The 17,651-nt window shown below is 43.6% G+C and overlaps 1 pseudogene; it reads left to right on the forward strand.

Moving 5' to 3' along the window:
• The first annotated feature begins 12,407 nt into the window (after positions 1-12,407).
• On the forward strand, positions 12,408-12,720 carry LOC129517161 (U6 snRNA-associated Sm-like protein LSm5; annotated as a pseudogene).
• Positions 12,721-17,651: the final 4,931 nt, after the last annotated feature.

Genomic DNA, 17,651 nt, shown 5'->3' on the forward strand with positions numbered 1-17,651 from the left:
TATGCCTCACGGTGGTTTTGTAGTAGGAGGGAAAGAGTACCTGCTCATTCTCTTCTCCATATGAAGTATTAATTTGTTTTCCTTTCATACTGTGTCAGTTACTACTTTATGACCTCTTAGCTCCAACTGCACCCTTCAGTGTGATGATAGACTGGACTCTAAGCATTTCTTTTACATGCTGAGAATGATAAGTTGTCTCAGTAGAGGGCAAAGGAGGGAACTTGAAGAGGAAATTGTCAGCTTTTCTTCCTAGTTTCTGGTGCACTGTGGTTTCCCTTTCTTGCTCTTGCTGAACAGGTGGTCAGTGGTGTGGATCTGTGCAGACAATGGTGTTCTGTCCTAGCTGTTTGCTCAGAATGTGCAGTCTTTTGGAGACAATGCAGGCCCAGTGACCACCTTCTTGTGGCCCTCCCTGCGTGGCTCTGTATGCTCCAGGCCTGCAGTGGTGCCCCTACTCCCTCTGCATATCTGCCTACCAACCTCAGCTTGTGTGTACTCTGAGGAGTTGCTTCCTGCCTGCCCAGCAATTGGGGACCAGCTCTGGCCTGGGCAGCCCAGAGAACTTCCCCACCATCCGGTAGCAACAACCACATCTTCTCCAGTGAAATCTGAAGCCCAGCCTTGGGACGAGGCCTCCACTTCAAATTTGTCTTTCCTTGGATATTCTCCTTCAGCCCTAAAGCACTCTTGATAGTTCTCTTTACATCTGATAATTATGCTCCTATCACAGTCTCATAGTTCTTTACATTAAACTCTCCCTGTTGGAAATACTATGTGGTTTCTGCCTCCTAACTGAACCCAGACTGACATAGGTACATTCCCCTTTGACAGGGAGATAAAATGCAGAGACTTCTCTTTTAGTAGAGAGACTCTTTGTCTCCTGACATCTAGCTTGGTCTCCCAGATTGGGATTCCTGTCATACATAAATTGAGAATTCAGTTATGGTCTTGAAGGGATCCACATAGCTGGCCCTCATTCTACTCTACTTACTGGGCACTTATGTCAGCTACATTGCCTTCACCAGCTCATTTTAGCTTTTGAAAGCTATTCACATAGTTATATAACATTGGAAGGTAAGCTCTGCATGACAGCAAGAGTCTTCTCTCTAGCCAGGCAATGCAAGCCACACTTTTGCTTTCTGAAATAGATCAGCCTAATACTATAAACCAAGTAATATTAAGCAAGGTGTTGAATGCTGGAGAATGGTTTCAATCAGAAGTAACTGTGCCTATGTCATACGGTGGTTATGAGAAGTCAGTGAGATATTCCAGGTAAAGTGCTCAGCCTAGTACTGGCACTTAGTATGTGTTCAGTTGTTGTGAGTTCTCTTTTCCATTCATTTAATAATTCATTCAACTTATGTTTAGGAAGCAGCTACCATACAGTAGGTGCTATTATCAGCATGGGGAATGAAGACGAACATGATTTCTTTTTTTTTTTAAGATTTTATTCATTTATGAGAGACACAGAGAGAGAGGCAGAGACTTAGGCAGAGGGAAAAGTAGGCTCCCTTGGGAAGCCCAAATTCAGGATTCAATCCCAGGACCCTGGGATCATGCCCTGAGCCAAAGGCAGATGCTCAACCACTGAGGCACCCAGGTGCCCCGAACACGATTTCACTTCCTGCCCTCCAAGAATGGCCAGTCCAGAATCTTGTGTAGTATACACCAAAGTATAATAATCCCCCTCTTCACTCTCTTTCCAAAATATGAGCGTTCAAGTAAGTGAAATATAAGTAATGGTTTAGTCATAAAATGTACAGCATGGAGACAAGTTCCATGTGTAGAGGGAGCTTTCTGCTGTTAGTCTGATGTGAGCTTTGACAAGCCCAGGTTATTGTTGGGATATATTCTTTTTTCAGTGATTAACTGTAAGTATATTTAGTCACATGTGATATATGTATTATATATAGAATGTAACCATATAATGGTCTATGTGATGAATATTACAAACAGTACTTAATTTAACCCTTACAACTACCTTCTAAACTAACCATTATTATCCCCATTTTATAAATGATGAACATGATGCTCAGAAAGTTTGAGAAATTTTCCTTGAGTCACTCAGAAAGCAAGTATAGGGCCAGGATTCAAACAACTTCATCTGACTCAAAAGCCCAGCAATTGCTTTTATCAACCATACCATATGGCTTTCTTTTGTCGATTTTTAGCTTGGCTGTGCTAAGGACTGAACTGTCATTCCCTTACTCTTTCTCCACCACCCAAACTCATCATACCATACTGTACTTGCCTGTTTTCTTGACAATCTTTGCCATTAGACTAAGACTTCCTTGGGAGTAGACACAATCTCCTGTTCAGTACTGTATCCCCACTGTTCTGGTTATCTATTCCTGCTCAACAAAACCATATTGAAGATTAGTGGCTTAAAATGACAAATCAAAGTTCAGTGGGTTGATGGGGCTTGATGTTCAGTGGGTTGATGTTTCCCTCTTGGGGTCTCTCATACAGTTGTAGTCAGGTGGTGGGAGGGGCTGGTGTTAACTGAAGGTTCAACCAAGCTAGACATCCAAGATGGTTTCTTTTCTTTTCTTTTCTTTTCTTTTCTTTTCTTTTCTTTTCTTTTCTTTTCTTTTCTTCTTTTCTTTTCTTCTTTTCTTTTCTTCTTTCTTTATTTTTTTAAAAGATTTTATTTATTTTGAGAGCGAGAGAGAGAGAGAAAGTGAGAGAGTATGAACAGGGGGAGGGGCAGAGGGAGAGAGAATCTCAAGCAGACTCCATGCTGTGAGATCACAACCCAAGTCAAAATCAAGAGTTGGATGTTTAACCAACTGTACTATCCAGGTGCCCCCAAGATGGTTTCTTTATCACATATCTGGTGCATGGCCTTTGATGGCTAAAATAGCTGAGAACTGGCTGGGCATCTTTCTAGCTCCACTTCGTTTTCCATGTGGCTAATTTGGCTTCCTTATAGCATGAGGCACTTCTTACATATATTCTGATTTGCTCCAGAGTGAGTGTTCCAAGATATTTGGGTGGAAGCTGTTAGGCTTTTTATGACTGAGGCCCAGGAGTTACTCAAGATCACATCTACCATACTCTGTTGTGAGTCACAGGGTCATCTGAGATTCAATATGTGAGGGCAACTACATCAGGGCAGGCTATTGGAAAGCATCATTCATCATTGGGTGCCGTCTTTGGGGACTACCACTGAGGGAAGAGGGCAGTCTGGGGAGGGAAAACCCAGAGGGAAAAAAACATACTTGGGGTTGCTCATATGAAGATTTGGAGTTAGCCAAGTGAAGAAAGGGTAGGGAAGAGAAAGGAAGAGAGAGCAAATGGTCTTCCAGGCTGAGAGAACCTCACTTACAGAGACATGGAGATAAGAAGAGGGGGTGATAAGCCTGGGGCATTAGGATCTACCATTTACTTGTCAGGTGACTTTGGATAATTATTTAGCTTTTCTACATCTTGGTTTCCTCATTTGTGAAATGGAGGTAATCATAATTGTTACCTACTAGCTCTGTAACAAATCAGTAATGCATGAAGAGTCTTTAGAATAGTATCTAGTACAAAGAAAACACTCAGTGAAAGTTGGTTATTATTAGTATTATATTGGGTAACACGGACAGTTAAACATGGCTGGAACAAAGGACTCCAGATGAGGGAGGGGGAGGTTTGAGTCTAGAATGGTAAGGAGGGGCCAGAGCGTGACTTTGTAAGTTATACAGAGGTATTTTAATTGTATCCAAAAGTAAATGAAAAGATGTTGGAAATTTTGGGGAGGAGAGAGTTAACCAGATTTGGGATTTTAGGAAGATTTCTACACTAAAGGTCTCCAGGGTGGGGAATACTTGGGCGGAGACAGAGATTAGTTGGAAGCTGCTGTGGTCCAAGAGAAGGACATAGTGGCCTGGCCTAAGGTTGTGGTAAATGGAGATGAAGAGAGGAGCACCTACTAAAGGTCACGGTGCTAGTTAGTGACAGAGCAGAGACTGGAGTTGCTGACTAATCACACAGGAATTTCCTATCAGGAAATTAGACTTTTTTCACTTGTTTATATAGGCACAAGTGTAATATGTGCTGTTTGTTGGAGCCAGATAAGTAGCTACAAGTAACTGGGAAGGGATAGTTCAGGTGGGACATATGGTTTCCAGTTCCATTGCTTATGCCTGCAACTGCTAATAATAAATAGATGTACCCCACCCTGAAATCACTGCATCCAAAGGAAACTGAGCAGGGAGAGTGGTTTTCTTTGAAGGAGAGCTTTTTTCCAACTCTCTTTGAAGGATCACACCCGTTTTCTTATGGCTGCTTCATTTGTTCTCCTTTGGGTAAGATTTGGAGTGTTGATTTGCTTTTTCTATTTTATTTGGCATGTGGAACACTAGTAAGGTCTGATGGGCTACTTTGTTGGGGCGTCCTTGCCCTATCAAGCAGTATGTTTCAAACTCTGTGGACACTGGTTGGTCATGGAGTCTAGAATTCTTAGAAGGTCTGGAAACAGCTGGGAATGAGTGACCCTAGTGGCTGCTACTTGGAGGAGTGGGTTTCTGAGAAGAGACATCTGAGGCAAGGGTGGCTGCTGGGACCGTGGGCAAAGAATGACCTGATGTTTTCATCCACTGACTTAGGGGACCCTGAAAATCAAAATTATATTCTAAATGACCCTTAACAGGATTTACTCTAATCTCTTATCTTGTTCACCAATACCCCATGCTTGTTCCTGGGTCCATATGGGGCCTACATTGGTAGAGTTCCATACGTTCTTCAAAGCACAGCTCAAATCCCACTTCTATGGGAGACTCTCGTCACTATTCTAGCCCTTGTGGGTCACTCCCAGACCCACCCCTGTTCCAGTTGGAAGAGTAGGCACCATACAACTCAGTGCTGACTCACACATGCTGTGTATATTGTTTTCCAGGCTTTACAGGAAGCCCTCTGAGGGTTGATGTTTTTCTCTCCCTCATCTCCAGAATGCTTCTTGGAGTTTTGAGGCAACCTCTGTTGATTGGCAGATCAGAGGTTTGGAATATGTGTTCAGCTCAGATTGTGAAGCTGAGGAGGAAAGTGTTAAGTCAACTTCCCAATGTTGTAAAGGTTGGCATTTATTCAAGAGCTAACCAGAAACACATTTTGCATATATTTGTTGTTGAATCTTTCCAACAACCCCAAGAGGTAAGTCCTATTATCCACATTATATGGCTGAGAAGACTGAAGCTTATGGTTTTTAAAATAACCCCAGAGCACTTCAGTGCCAAACCCACCCAGAACTAAAACCCAGGCAGTCTTACTCCTTACTGCTTCGCATTTTCAGGGCTTCCTACATTGTATCCCCAGTTTACCTACCTGTCTCCTCGACAAATTAGACCATTACCTTATCTAAGGATAGGGGCTAGGCTGTTGTTTTTATTTTATAATTGGTAACCCTAGGCCTAGCATGGAACCTGATGCCTAGCTGAGGTTCCAAAAATCACTATTAAGGAAATGTTAAGTGAATAAAGAGCCAACGATAAAGCTTATTTTTGGTTCAAGTTGGTGCAGTCTCCCTGAGAAGACTGGGTTGCTGTGCCCGCTTTCAGAGTAGGATCTCATAGGATTCTTTACTCCCCTCAGGGTGATAGCAGAAACACTGTGTGAGGAGAAATGTGACTTCCTGGTTTCCTTTGGAAGCCCTGTGGGAGGAGGTTGGTGCTATGGTGGAAAGACAGCTCCAATGGGGAGTGCAGGCAGGCTTTGACCTGCTGCGCTGGGCCTCCCTTCTGGTGCAGAGATCTACTTTTAATCCATAGAAGCCCTTGGAGAAGGTGATATTTTGTGAAAAGAAAGAACACAAAAACAGAATGAATATAGAAACATATGCTTAAATGAAGCCCCCTCTCTCAGCCTCAACGGTATGGTGATGAAAAGTTCAGTCCCTGGCCAGAGAGACTTAGGACTGGTTCTGGCTTTCTCCCCGGCCAGGTTTGTGGCCTATGGTCCAGTTGGTCACCTAATTAAGCTTCAGTTTACTCCCTGTAAAGTAGAACACAAGTAATGCCCACCTCACAGTGTTGTTGTGAGGATTAAATAAGAAAACATGTGCGTGGCCCTCATCAAAAGGCACAGTGGATGGCAGCCATGGTTGTTGGCCAGTTACAGGTCTGGGTAGGAATGTAGAAGAGTAGCAGTACTAGCAATACTGACACTGGTGAAAACTCTCAAAGGGTTTTCCCAAGGCAACACTATCAAGCACTGGGAATTTATTTTCCAGGCCTTTCCATTTTCTTTCTGTGGCTCCCTGGTGCAGCACCTCCTCTGTTCGTGCCTGTAGGTCAGGCTCCCTGAGGAAGTGCTCCCCAGGGGAGATCAGTGGGACCCCTGGACAGGGCAGAGGAAGAAGCCAAGTAAGGTGAAGCCCTGCAGAGGGCAGTCTCCCCCACTCCTGGCCTGCTTGAAGGTGGGAGGTGGGCTAAGGAGACTTGACCCAGCTGGAGCCAAGGGAATTGGAGCTTTCACACTCTGCTCCCACCCCTGCACCCATCAGTGGTCGGCCAGACTTTGGTTCAGCGCCACGGACAGGCATCAATTCCTGGGTACTGCTGGCTTTTCATAAGTGCAGGCAAAGTGGGTTCCAAAGCAGGGAGAGTCTAGCAACTGTTCAGAGAGGAGAATTAGAAAACACACAAGTTATGAGCAGTAATAGCCAGATTCATATACTGGCATTTCAAGGCATATGAACATGAACGTTTCAAGGTAAGACTTTTATTAATCCTCATGGCCCACCTTTGAGTGGATGACAGAGTTCTAGCAAGAGATTTGGGGGTTAGATGGGCCTTCCTGACAGCTCATATCAAAGGCTGGCTTTCACTTTGCCAGACATGGGAATAGACTTTAACTTGTCTTATAAAGTCATAAGCTCACAAACCTCTGCTCGTAAAGTGCCCTCCACCCCAACCAGGATGTTTGCAATGTAAATTATCTTTTTCAGTCTGGAGAAGGGGGCAGCACCCCATGGGTGCTTTGACTATGCATTATTACCATCACAGAGTTGAAAGTCAGGAAGTCAGTGCATAGCTAGGTGCTGGATAATATTTGTTGAGTGAATGCTTTCAGGAATGAAAAGCAACCCTGTAGAGAGTCCCATGTTTTAAGTGTTATTGCTCATCTGTTGTGTCTCAACTTATTCTTTAGTTCATTTCTACATGAACTCTTTCCTGCTTTTTTTTTTAACCTCCAGGAGAAATTGCTCTCTCTTAAATTCTTAACTTATTTACTTCTTCGTGTTTAACTTGCTATATTGCGATCCTGTGCTTCTATGTCTTTTTCTTCTATTAGATTATGAGGGCCTCAAAGACAAGATTTACTTTACTTATGTCCTTAATTCCAGAGCCTGGTACCAGGTAAGACAGTAAATACTGATTGAATGCATGCATGAATGAACAAGATGGCTAAGCCAGTTGTATGTTGTCTTAAATTACAATATGGATGTGTGTGTGTGTGTGTGTGTGTGTGTGTACTTAAAATTGTTTCTCTTGATGATTCCCTTAATTCAAGGCAAATCTAGCCAAGGAAATGAAATAGTTGATTTATAAGCAGTAATAGTAAATGAACATCAAGTGGACAGGGCTAAAAGAGATGGGTCAGTCCCTGAGCCTTCCAATTCAGCCAAGTGCCTAAGGTAGACTAACTTAGCCAATCCTTTTGTTTGAGTCCAGATTGATGTTGCATGACCAGAGAAGGGAGATCCTGGAGACCCAGGATCGAGTCCCATGTCAGGCTTCCTGTGTGGAGCCTGCTCCTCCCTCTGCCTGTGTCTCTGCATCTCTCTCTCTCTCTCTCTCTCTCTCTCTGTGTGTGTGTGTGTGTCTCTCATGAATAAATAAATAAAATCTTTAAAAAAAATTTTAAAGAGACATTCATGAACTTTCTGTAGTTTCAGGAGTCCTGGAGCCTCCTTTGCGTAGAGAACTTTGGTGTTGCAAGATAAGTAAAATGGCCTCACATAGTAGGTACTTAATATGTATATTGTGTGGAATCAAACTGAGTTATGATATTTGCCAACAGTCTTGCAAAAGAGGAACAGGTGAATGAACCTCTCATAACATGATTCAAGGTCTTATAGGAAAGCATCTCCAATCTACCAAAATAAACCAAACTGTGTATTTCACTCCTTACCTGGCTTACTAATACTTTCATATTTACCATGACAGCCTCATGGTTTGCTGTAGATCCAATTTCCACTAAAGTGCCCCAAGGGTAACTTATTAAACCGTATCTGTTCTATATCGCTCTCCATGAATGTGTTTATCAGGTTCTTGGAGCGGAAAATGATTGTGATAATGGATATAAAGCAAGTAATGCAGTGCCTGGAATACAAAGGTGCTCAACAGATGTTAGCTTAAAACGTAAAAAGACAAAAGAGCAGATTAGAATTGGGGAGGTGTTCAGAAAACAGAGGAGATAGAGGGAAGGATATAGAATTACCAGGAGTGGGGTGGGGGTGGGGTGCAGGAGACCCAGGACTGAGAGGCCCTTCCCAGGCCGCTCTAGACTAGACTGACCTTGTCTGCCAGGAGCTCTTAACGTGACAGGTGATCTGGGACCCACAAAATGGGGTGAAGCTCCTCAATGATACTAAATAAAAGTATAGCCATTTGGCAGATCTGTCCTGTATCTTAGAAGGCGTAGAAATATGATAATAGCACCAAATATGAATCATGGAAAACAGGCCATGAATGGAGACATTTGCTAAGAGATGCCAGCCTGGCCCCAATGAAGTCAATTTGTCAGCTATTTTCACTGGGGAAAGAGAAATTAAGGGAGGAGTTGCAGCCCCTGCCAAACCTAACTGTCTACATGTCTAAGAAGTGGAGTGTTTAAGGCTGCTGGGCAACATCAGCTGCAGATGAACTCAGCAGGGTGAGGCTGGCAGGGAGGCCAGGGCAGAGCTCACTGGGGAACACAGGGCAGAGAGCACATGGCTTCAGGGTCCCTGCAGAGTCAGTCATGCACTGAGCCCAGGGGCCAAGGGCAGAGGGATGCAGAGTGAGGATGGCCTGCCTGTGGGTTTCGGGGCTGGGGTGTGTAGGTGTAGCAGTGCTGCATGTTCTCTGAAGGCTGACCCATGTCCGGGTGGCTTACCTCTTCCAGCCTCCGTTTTCTCATCTATAAATGAAGAAAATAAAATCTGCTTTGAAGGGTTTCTGCAAATGTTAAGCATGAAACGAAGAAAGCACAAGTGTATAGAAACCGTGAAAACTCTGAATGCCAGTTGTCATTGTCATGAAAAAGAAAGTGAACAGGTTGCACTGGTCAACTCAGGCTGCTATAACAAAATATTATCAACCGAAGGGAGGGGGACTGAGGCAACAGAGTTTATTTTCTCACGGATCCTGGGGCTGGAAATCTGAGATCAAGGGGCCAGCAGGGTAGTGGTTTCATCTGAGGCCTCTTCTTTTGGCTAGCAGGAGACTGCCATCTCACTGTGTGCTCATATGACCTTTGTTTTGTGCACACCACACACACACACACACACACACACACACATAATGAGCAAATTCTCCTGTGTCTCATCTTGTAAGAGCACTAATCCCATCAGGAGGGCCCCTGCTCTTATGACCTCATCTAACCCTAATTATTTTCCAAAGGCCTCATCTCCAAATATTATCACATGTAAGAATTAGGATTTCAACATATGAACTTTGTGATGGACACAAACATCCAACCCATACCAGTTAAAAAAAAAAACTATTCCTTCTTATAAATATTCCCTGATGTATTTTATTTTATTTTATGTTTTTATTTTTTTAAGATTGTATTAATTTATTCCTTTGTTTGTTTATTTATTTAGAGAGCACATGCATGAGTGAGGAGTGGGGAAGGGGCAGAGGGAGAGGAGAGAGAATCTCCAGCAGATTCTGTGCTGAGCTCAGAGCCTGACATGGGGCTCAATCCCACAACCCTGAGATCACAATTTGAGCCAAAATTAAGAGTCAGACACTTAACTGGCTGAGCCCCCCAGGTGCCCCTCCTTGACGTAGTTGAGAGAGAGAGAAAAAAAAAATCCTTGGTTGTAAGAAAATGCATTTCCAATAAAATGCCAAAATAGGGAAATGTTAATCCCCTAGGCTGATCCTGGATTTTTTCAGCCAGACCTTTGTTGATATATCACTGTTGTACCCTTTATGTCATTTGTAAAGACATCCTTTTAAAACTAAAAGCCAGGGAAAACTTGATCTACAGTGGCAAGTACAGTGCTGGGGATATAGGTTAATAGTGGTTCTAACCTTTGATCCCTCCATGGATTCAAAGCTATGGACATTTTCTCAAGGAAAAAACACACACATTTCTGACAACAGAGAGAGGTTCTCAACTTGAAATCCATCTTCGGATCCCTGGTGTATGCGTGTGGTCCATGGACCTCAATTTATGAGCCCCTGCACTACAGAAAGTAGGGAATGCTGGTGGTCATTGAGAATATCAAGGAAGTTTCTTCCATTCTTTTGTGGGTAGGAGTAACAATGCAGTTTTTAAAAGTGCGGAATGTAAAAGAATTTTCTGAGTTGTTAACCTTAAATAAATCATGAAGTGGGAGTAGGGTGATAAACAGCTGGTTGCCTGGAACAGGAGTCTGGAGACTGGAGTTTTAGTCCTAACTCCCCAGGTAACTAGATTTGGGACTTAAGCTATGTTGTCTCTCTGAAGTTTATCATTGGTCAAGCTTATTCCCACCCATAGCTTCTTTTTCTAATGTCCATCATGGAACAGACACACATGCCAAGTGCTATCCATACTCCCACATATTATTAAGTAATAAGTCAACATTGCAAAGCATGGATGTATATCTCACACACACACATACACTGCTCTTTTGTGGGAAGAGAGCCATATTTCTTTACAATGGGAAAATAAACTTTCCCTAGGCCTCACCTCAGAAGTTCTTTCTCAGAGGATCCAGTCTTGCTTTGGGGAAACTGAGAAGGCTTGCCCAGAAATAGCTAGAGCCTTCATCTTGAGCCAGATGAAAGTGGCTAAATCTTTTCCCGCTTTCCCTTAAAATCATCTTCTTTTCTCAATACTTGCCATTGTCAGGTGCCTGTTTACACTGTTCCTTCCCAAGGTCACACCCATCAGTTTCTTGAAAAGGTGTTTCAAGCAGTTGTGGTTTGGGGTAGTACAAGAGAAATAAGGAAATGGCTGGCAGGCAAGCGGCAAGCCCAATGGTACCCTTGTTCTGGCTCTCCACCTGCCACAGCCGAGGTGGTTTGGGAGCTGCTGTGGCAGTCTGTCCCTGCTGGTGGGCCCCAGGGTGTTCCCTGAGTGCCACCCCATAATCTTTCTACAAGAGTCTCGCTTTGGTTTGGGTCTGTGTTGTCCTTGGAATTAGTCGGTTAAGTAGTCTTCTGTGTCCACTGGAGCCATTGGCCCATCTCTGGGATGAGACCAGAATCAGATCAAGATGGTCTGGGGTTGGAAAGCAGCCTGGGGATGCCTCTCATGCCACCCACAGGAGACACTAGCCCTTTTGGCCTTATTCCTTGGGGACCCCCCCCAAAACAACTATTGAATAAACTTAGCAAAGAAAGAATAAGCAACACAAAGTAACGATCTTCTAACCCAAGAGGAGATACTAAGGACATTTTGATGCAAAGGTGGTTTACTGATTTGGAGAAAGCCCTTTTGATTCAGTTGATTCAGTTTCAGTTCAGTTGATTGATTGATTCATTGATTCAGTTTCATCTGAAACACTATACACACCTGACACAGAATAGGTGTCTTGTACAAGTTTATTGAGAGAATGCACGGATGGTTTTCCTTAGTGCTTTTGTGCTAAAAAGGGAACTGATGCAAAGTAGGTCTTCCATCAGTATGTGGTTCTTACCTGTTTCTTCCCTCAGGTGTTTCATTCTTACTTCCGATTCTCAGGAAATCATGATTGGGGCTGTATTAAGGAATGTATATATATATTTCAAAACCTCAGACCAGTCTGTATTGGAAAGCCAAATAGTTCCCCTAAATTCAGAGGAGAATGGACTTTATTTACTGACCTTCTTATTTTGGTAGGGATATTTTTCTCGGTTCCATTGTCTCGTCAAATAAATTTCGAGCAAGTCCTTTTTCTTCTGTGGGTCTTAGCCAAGCCTACCTGATGGGGGACCTGGGGAGAAAGTTTGGTAGAAAACAGTTTTAGAAATAAAAGTCTTCTGTGTCTTCCGAAGTTGAAACTCTGGAGTACTCCAACCCAGGTGAGCAGAAATGTTTTCTTCCCTTTCATCTTATTTTATTTGCCAGGAGATTAATGTTGTGGATTGAAGGCAGAGGAAAGAATTTCTGGTTTTATGCTGGGACTCTAAATGAATCTTTGCTGGCAAGCCCTTGTCAGAAAATCCTATGACTTTAAACTCATGGAAGATGGCACCCGGGAATAAAAGCAATATAGAAAAAGTTACCATTCTTCCAGCGTAGCCATGGTGGCTAACGCTACCACTAACTCGTGGTAGCTACTGCCTCTAGAGCTTGTGGACAAATGTATAGGATCAAGAATTCACATTGTGTTGAAGAGTGATAAGGAAATTGTTGGCACACTTTTGGGATTTGATGACTTTGTCAACATGGTACTGGAGAATGTCACTGAGTTTGAAATAACACCAGAAGGAAGAAGGATCACCAAATTAGATCAAATTTTGCTAAATGGAAATAATATAACAATGCTGGCTCTTGGAGGAGAAGATCCTGAAGTATGAATGGATTTCCTTACTCTCTTTTGTCCTATAATGACAACAAAAGTGATTTTTGTTACCCTTTTTATGTTTGGATTCTGTAAAGCTAAGTTTCCCATTAAAGGCAAATGTTTTGAAGATGCATTGTAAATGCCCATTTTTGTAAGTTAATCATTATTATTTTGGAAAAAGAAGAACAGTTTGTCCTCTGAAGACTAAAATAAAAATGCTTTTGGTTAAAAAAAAAAAACAAAAAGTGGTCATTTATGCTCCTGTCATATTTTCCCCCTTTGGCTAAATGATGACTGACTTATTCTAATCTATTCCAAGACTGACAAATTTCATGTGAGTTTCTAAATCTTAATATCTGATTGCATCACCAAACTCCTTCACTGAGAAGGTATTCCAATTCACCCAGCATGATGGTGCAAGTGGGTTGACCAAGAAATAATCTATGATTCCATGATTCTTTTGAGAATCCGTGAAAAAATTAGTTCTATAATTCTGCTGGGAAAAGTTGGTGGTTATATTATAACGTTTTATGGGATCCTCCCAGTTTCAAATGTTCATCCCACAACTAGCCCCATAGCCTTTAAAATGTCTCAGAAATTTCAATATTTGGGGATCCCTGGGTGGCAAGCGGTTTAGCTTCTGCCTTCGGCCCAGGGCATGGTCCTGGAGTCCTGAGATCAAATCTCACATCGGGCTCCCTGCATGGAGCCTGCTTTTCTCTCTCAGTCTCTCTCTCTCTCTCTCATGAATAAATAAACAAAATCTTTAAAAAAATTAAGAAATTTCAATATTTAAATCTTTATATTTTTGAAACTGCCCCTTGTGCTTGTGTGTGGCACAAAGCTGTTTGGTAGTTCACATTGTTTCATTTTTTATTTTGAAAATACCAGTCATTTAGTTTAGAGAATAAGGTAGTAATAAGGGCCCTTGTTGTTTCTTGATAACACAGATAACAAAAGGATTATCTTCTCAATTGAGGTTGACCCATGAACGACACTGGTTTAACTGTGCAATTCCACTTACACACGCAGCTTTTTCAATAACTCCAGTTCAGTACTGCAAATGGATTTTCTCTTCTTTTTGATGGTCTCAATAACACTTTTTCTTCCTCTAGTTTTCTTTATTATAATAATACAGTACATGATACACGTAATGCACAAAATATGTGTTAATCAACTACTTATGTTATTAGTAAGGCTTCTGGTCAACAGGAGGCTATTAGCAGTTAAGTTTTGGAGGAGCCAAAAGTTATTCTTGGGTTTTCGACTGTGCAGGGAGTAGGCGCCCCAAACCCTGCGTTGTTCAAGGGTCAACTGTAAAAAAAAAAAAAGGGTCAACTGTATATCCAAAGCCTCAAACCTTAGAAACCTCCTTGACTTTGTTTATTCCTTTTCTAGCCCACATTCAATTCATTAAGGTCTGTTGGCTTTATCATCAGAATGTATTAGAATCTGGTCACTTTTTACTGTCCCCACTGTTCTAGCTGTTCCAAGTGGACTTCTTCTCTAGCAATAGGCTCCTACTGGCATCCTGCTGCCAGGCTTCACCAGCCCTGTCCCTAGCACCCCCTACCCCCCCCCCACCCATGTGCACTCTCAACACAGGAAATGTGACCCTTGTAAATGTCACCCCTCGCTGCCAGGCTTCCTGTCTCAGAGTGAAAGCCAAAGAAGCCTTGAGGATTTACAAGGGCCTAGGTGATCTGCACCTTCTTCCCTCCCCTCCTCCTCTCTGACTTAAGTTCCTTCTCTCTGCTTTGCACCTTCCTCCCCAGTTCCTGGGGCTTCCTTGCTGTTCTGTGAAGGCACCCAGCTGAGGGTGTGCACTGCTCTTCCCTCTGCCAGGAATGCTTTCCATAGATACCCACCAGGCCCCCCCTCTTCCTGTGTTCTTGTCTTTGCCCAAAGGCAGCCTCTCCTCCAGGGCTTCCCTGGCCCCCTAGATAATGTAGCATCTGTTCCTCCAATCCTTCCTCCCAGCTCTGCTGAACATAATCTATTTATCTCGTTATTGTTTTCTTCCCTCCACGAAAAAGGAAGCTTCCGTGAGGACAGATTTTGTCTGGTTCTCACCGTGGAATCCCTCCCTTCTGGAAGAGTGCTGGGCCTGTAGAGATATTCAGTACATATTTGTTGCATGATGAAATATCCTCAGCTCAAATCCTTAAATCAGGGAGTGCAGAACAAATAGGTAAGAGTGTGGGTCACCACAGAGCCCTAAATGTTTAGGGGTCTGAGGCACACTTCCAAAATAGTTTCTTATGTCTGGAAAGATTTTTTGCCAGGCCAGGATATTCTCCTGAAATGTCCTCTGTGGCCTGGCTCTGTTTAACTCAGTTTCCCTAGAATTGTACTCTCAGTGATGAATTTTTTAGTGTTAAGCATCACCCTATTTAATAGGCCTTTTTAAAAAAATTTTTCTCCTTATTCGCAGGGTTGGAGCATTTACATAAAATCAAATACAACCATTTTTAAGGGCTCAGTTTTTTTTGGTTTCGATAAATGCATACAGCTCTGTAACAACCACCCCAATGAAGAAAATAGAACACATCCATTACCCAAAAACGTTCCCTTGTGTCCCTTGGCAGGAAATCCTCAGCCCCCACCTTCAATCCTGAACAAGCACCTGTTTTCTGTCATCATAGATAAATTCTGCTTGTTGTAGAATTTTATAGAACTGGAAGTGTACAGTAGGCACTCTTCATTCTCTTGCTCGATATAATGTTTTTGAGATTCATCCATGGTGGTGTGTGTTATCAGTGGTTCATTCCTTATTACTGCTGAGTGAAATTAGTAGGCCATTCTATTAAATAGAAAATACTCCGAAGATGGGCAATTGGCAATCTTGGCAGTTCTTTAACACTTTAGTCTAAATGAAAATTTTTTTGGTTGAGCAACATATGGAAAGTATAAGAACATTTGGGTAACTGGAAATGAGGGGGAGGCCTGACAAAGGCAAGATGCTGAAAGGCAATTTTGCCAGCATCACCATTTTGCTTGTCTTTCACATACAGACTCAAGAAGTTGCCTCACTGCCTTCAGTGCCGGAAATCCAAGAGTGAGTAAATGAGTATTACTGAATACCTGCTAGGTGCTGGATGTAGTTCTATTTGATGTGCATGGCAGTCCTGTGAATTAAATGTTACAGGCTCCCTTCTTTCAGATGAGGAAACAGACCAGGAGCTGTTAGTGGGATTCAGGCTAGGTCTTCCTAACAACAAAGTTCAATCATTCAAGTTCATTTTAAGTTCCTGGGCTGAGCACAGCCTGAGAGAGAGGGGAGAGGAGGAGAGAGAAGAGAGGGAGAGATAGGGAAGGAGAGAGGGAGAGAAAGAGAGAGAGACAGAAAGAGAGAGAGAGGGAGAACGGAATGGGAGAGGAGAGAGAGAGGTCAGAACAGATCCACGGGGCAAGATCTCATGGGAGGAGGAGACTCCCTGAAGCTGCATTGGGTTTCTCAGAACTGAACCAGTCTGGGCACTTCATGGGATGAGATTCTCTAAGGTAGCCTTGGGGTTACTGGCAGTGCCTCTCTGGTTTCAGCATGGCAGCTTCAGCTCATAACTCTCCTTGTGAATTAAGACCCCGGGGTATGAGCCCAGTCTTAAAAGTCAATTCCAGAAACAGTGGGGGAAGCCTTGGTTGTAACCAGGGCCTTGTCCATAGTCTGATAACTAGAGCCTAGAGCCGTGAGACAGGCAGAGCTGGTGCTTGGCCAGCAGGCTGACCTCAAGCCCTGCTTCCCCGCAGACTGCATTCCAGGGCTTCAAGTGTCATCTCTCCCAAGCCACATGTGTTTACCCTTTGCACACTCCACTCCTCTCCCTTCCACCTGGCGGAGGTGGGAAGGCAAAACCAAGGCCACTTCAACATTCGGCCCTTGAGACTCCCGGGCTGGGCCGGGCTGTGCTGGGTAGGCTCGTAATTTTAGCAGGTCACACAACCAGCCAGCAGATACAAAAGTGCCCACATTTCTGCAGTGTATTAGTTTCCTAGGGCTGCTGTCACAACATATCACCAACCGGGTGCCTTAAAACAACAGAAGTTTATTCTTTCATGTTCTGGAGGCTCAAAGTCTGCAATCCAGGGGTTGGTAGGGGTGGTTCCTTCCGGAGGTCCAGGGGAGAAACCCTCCCAGCTCTCTCCCCCGGCTGCTGCTGGCACCTATCAACCCTGGCGTTCCTTGGCTTGTGGCAGTGTAACTCCTCCACTCTGCCTGGAAAGTTCTCCCCGTTCCTCACCCCCTCTTCCCTCCACATGTGAAAAGCATCCACTCACCATTGAAGCCTCTCCCCTGGATGAGGGCTAACCCGAATGCGGTGGGGAGTGTTCACACCTGGTGCCCAGCGGCGGTCCCTGTGTGTTTCTCCCAAGCAACACCTACCGCAATGTGCTGCTTTTGCTTCATTACTGCCCACCTGGCCACTAAACCAAACCAAGCGTCGTAAAGGCAGTTATCTTTGGAGTCCCCCACAGTGATGCAGATCATCCACAGCTGTGAAATGGTTGAACAAGCATAGAAATTGCCTTCAGGGGATAGAGACCGTATTTGTATTATATGCCTTACAATGCTTGGTGCGTAGTTGGCTCTCAAATGCTTCCTGTGTGGTTTAGTGAATGAATGAAAAAGCCTCTATTTGCTAGGACGCAGGGGTAGTGGGAGCTGTGAGTCATGGACACTTGCATTTCCATTAATGTAATGCCCTGAGGAAATAAAATTCTCTCATCCTTTTCTTCTACTGACTCAGGTGCTTCTTAAATGAAATTTAATTGAGGTCAGGGAGGGGGACAGGTGCCACCTTCCATCTCGCTAATGAAGAAGTGAAAGGAAAGAAAGGGGAAGTCCTGGGCCTGAGGTTCCTGAATTCTGAGGTAGTGTTGGTTAAGTGGCCAGGACCAGGATGTCGGTTCCTGGTTTATTCCTACAATCAGGAGTGGGGATCATGGGGTACCAGGGTGGCTCAGTCTGTTAACCGTCCAG

This window comes from Nyctereutes procyonoides, unplaced genomic scaffold (assembly GCF_905146905.1).
Source record: "Nyctereutes procyonoides isolate TBG_1078 unplaced genomic scaffold, NYPRO_anot_genome, whole genome shotgun sequence".
NCBI lineage: Eukaryota > Metazoa > Chordata > Mammalia > Carnivora > Canidae > Nyctereutes > Nyctereutes procyonoides.